The sequence below is a fragment of the Ischnura elegans genome, chromosome 2 (assembly GCF_921293095.1).
Source record: "Ischnura elegans chromosome 2, ioIscEleg1.1, whole genome shotgun sequence".
NCBI lineage: Eukaryota > Metazoa > Arthropoda > Insecta > Odonata > Coenagrionidae > Ischnura > Ischnura elegans.
In genome coordinates, this window is record NC_060247.1 from 77981832 (window position 1) to 77985858 (window position 4027).

A 4027-nucleotide genomic window follows, 5' to 3' on the forward strand; every position below is an offset into this window, starting at 1 on the left:
TTTCGATGCATGACGTGAGGCAGTACTGATTATTATTATGGCAATTATATTGTAATCATCTCAAGATAGCAAATTCTACCCAAACCATGTAACACGACAAATTGAAGTTTCTCAGGCTCACGTTGAGGAAAAAGAATACAATAGGGTAGTTTCCTTCATCAAAGAAAACGAAATGCAATGATTGCGATTCCTTGCCCACCATTAGTGTATTCATAATATACAAATCATTCGGTTTTAGAAATCCCAGTTTTAACGAATGGCAATGGTCAATTTTAACCTCATTTGGAAAAGGCCAGATTGGCGCCAATGCGATTCCGCTCCACGTGACGTCACAGGGACCTAGTTTCTATACGAGAAGATAGGAGTTTTACATCGTCTGAGATTACTAATGCATGCATGAGGCACAGAGCTCAGGGAAACATCTCTTAATAATCACACATTAAAAATACCTAAGTTCGGAAAGTTTCCTTCGTTTGATAGGGGAATAATAATCCTCATTTAAGCCAAGCGCTACCCGCTAGCAGGGTACTCAGCTACCTGCTAGCAGCCTGCTCGTATCAGCGCTCAAAGCCTCGCCCCAAGGCCACCTCACTTTCGGCAGCGGGAACCAGACTGACGTCACACGGACTTTTTCCCATCATTCCTACTTAGCCGTCGCGTTTTCGCGCGCTTGAAATTTTTCCCTGTTCGTTCAATCGCGAAATATAGATATCGTCATTTAAAAATCTGAGAGCGTGAAATGCGAACTCCAGGAGTAATCATCTTTCGATTTAGGCAATAAAAAAATAATAAGAATCCACCCTATTCGATGGAGCTCTGGAAACATTGGTGGGCAGTAAAATCCACACACTATCTACCGTATAAAATGGAATAAGACATCGAACAGTTGCTTAAGTTGTTGTCTGGCATAATAAACAAGAAAATATGCCATACCTACAAACAGAATATAATCTATTTGTATATATTATCTTAGGATTTCCAGGAGGGAAACAAATAGGATACGGGACTCTTTTTAGCATCAATTATCAATTTATATACAAAACCAACACTCATCAGTTGATGAACCAGATGATGAATTAAAGATTAGCCTTTGATGTCAATTAGGATGGGTTCTAGAGATGGCAATTAGACAATTAGGTGAGTGGCCAAAGCGTCAAAAGTTATTTTCGAAGGCAGCAATTAATTTTCAAAAAACCCGTAGAATATTACCACGTAATAGTCCCTTTACTAAAAAGTGCTTAAAAATTACATCCAAAAACAGTATGTCTTTCTTCCTTTAAGAATATTGGAATATTTGTCGCTATATTGTTTATTTTTACACTCCAAGAGATAATTCAGCGATGGGTATACAGTACCTCTCATTTGAAAAATGGACCAGGGAAAACATTATTTCGGGTATATAAGTTTATGCTAAATCATAAAACTAAATGTTTCCGGTCTTCCCGTTAATATAGCGAATTAGTCTTTTAATATGAGGATGCTAAGGTTTTCCTAGAAAAAATTTTGATGCTAACAATTGACAGACTGCGATGAATACAACGTGATTCACACATGATCAAGGATCGGTTACACAACGGCGTATGGTGATATATAAATCGATGGCAAGGTCGCCCCCAAGGGCCTATTTTAAGAAAGTTATCTTTGAAAATCATCCAAGTCGAACAGAGGTACCATGCGACGAATCATCATCACAATCAAATGAATATTCCAGAATGCACAGTGATGGGGAAAATTATGTAAATTAGTTTTTCTAAACGCCAAAGACATTTTCCATAAAGGTATCTGCGATTTTTCTTCTGGGGGATGGGGTAGCTGCCCCTTCCTGCCCCTCGCTGGGTACGCCCATGGAAGAGCTGTTTAATTAATTCCTGTGTTTCCTCTCTTAAGAGTCCATTCCCTTGGACTACATCCAACTATAAATCTACTTTTTATAAAATTGAAGTAGTATTACTTGCTGTATGCATAATATGGAATATTTCTCAGAGGGATGCCTTGAAAGAGAAACGTAACCTGAACTCTTGAAAAAGTTTATTTGCATTAATGGCGTGTGTGCTCTTAGTTCAACAAATTTCTTATAGAAGATCATGCCTTGAACGTTGGAAACAACATCCACAATTGAAATAAAACGATGGCATGAGAGAGGCGCCTTGTATAATAATAGTTTCGTGTTTCTTTCATCAACCGTATTTAGGACCAAACAGTTCTTTCTATTTATTATGTAGATGGGCACGCACCTCAATTTCGACTCCTACGTGTAGAATCCATGGCCTGGACGAGAGAATATCCATCCACGCGGAATTCGAACCAGCGACCCCTGGATTAGCAAGCAAGGCCTTAACCCCGCCACCACCACCAAGGCCGGCAAAAAATGTTCCCATGCCGGGAATCGAACCTGGGCCTTCTGGGTGAAAGCCAGATATCCTAGCCACTAGACCACATGGGATAATTTACTACTCAACATGGTTGAAGTGATCTGGGATTTCCACCGCTTTACTTCGTTACACATCGCCAATTGTTCATTAGACTCGTCCATCGTCATTAGGGTGAATGAATAATTTTGGCAGAATAATTAACGTTGAGATAAAACCTTTGAAAAGAGTTTACCCTTTGCTGTATCATATCCAACTTTTAAGGCGGTGTCTTAAATTTGTTTATTGTTTCCAACCTTCAAGGTAATTTCTTAAAGGTTGGAGGTAACAACCAATTTCCACCATGTAACGCCTGTATGTAATGTAACTTAACCGCAATAGAAATTGAATGGTAGCATGATAGAGTCGCCGTAGAGGAGATTAAAGTAAATTAACAGTCCATTTGCGTCTTCTCGGGATTTCCCCCCGGTTTAATAAGTTGTTTATCACCGACATTTCAACGGACGACACGTTCATCGTAATCAGGGTGAATGAATTATTGAGTGAATAATAATGAGTTCAAGTTCTACTACCGATCGGCCCACCACGTTTCCCCCAAGGTCTATAAGTAGTTGCAATGTCTCACCTTCCACTCAGCTGAATATTTATCCGCCATATTAGATGATCCGTAAAAATTGATTCCAGTTCATTTTACGGCTTACTCTATACGGAATGCACAAATAAATGATACATTTACACAACTTCTTCAGGGGCAAACATTGGGGTTTGTTTGCATTCACTAGGGTTTGTTTGCAAAAATAACTAATATTCTACGAGTTTTTTGTTAATGATCGGCCTTTGTTTAGAGACCGGATGGTCACGTTAAAGTCATGGCCATGTATCAAAATGTTAACTACTTCGTTGTATGCCTTGAGCCTTGTAAATGAAGCTGGAATGTAGGAACCCCGATCGGTTCGACGTTACTGCAAAAAGGTTCGTGGTACACTACAAAGTTTTTTTTCCGCTTAAAACTGTGCACAAGTCACTATCTCTTTATATGAGAAACCATTTTTTTAATTTTGTCAGTCAAAATTTCAGGATAACGTTTTTCCCCTTGAAAGTTGCTTTAGAGTTTCTCAAATATTTTATCAGGAATATTTTTCTCCATAAACCTTCTTTAAAGATATTAATCAACAAAAATTAGGCCAGAGCAAACGGAACTGATTGAAACCCATGGCGGTATCAGCTGGAGATATAATGTAACGAGAGAAAAGAAGGCCAACTCATTATCGGCTCATTTTGGAGAATTAGGGCACACCTCAGAAACCAGTTACAGAAAAAGATATCGATAGCTACTAATGTTTGATAACTTAGAACACTTGTTCAAATGCATAATTATACCGATAATTTTCCACATGTATTATTAAATTTCCACCGTTTTCGATATTGCTCATATCATTCTCAGGGGATGTTACGATTACGGACTGTATCATAACCGGTCGATATTTCATTATTTTGGGAAAATTGCGAGTCTCCCTCATTGATATGCTATACTTCAACCCCATTAAGCAATAAAAACGCAATATTTATTGAAATAGCTGCTTTCCATTGTACATGGTTCTTGTAAAAATACTAATTTGAAAATGGTAGTGTGCAGTAAAAGGCTTAACATTATACCA

At 38.3% G+C, this 4027-nt stretch overlaps 1 non-coding gene across 1 annotated transcript; it reads right to left on the reverse strand.

Annotated features, from left to right (window-relative positions):
- Positions 1 to 2371: 2371 nt before the first annotated feature.
- Trnae-uuc lies at positions 2372 to 2443 on the reverse strand. The gene has a single exon. It is a non-coding gene; the product is annotated as a tRNA-Glu (tRNA).
- Positions 2444 to 4027: the final 1584 nt, after the last annotated feature.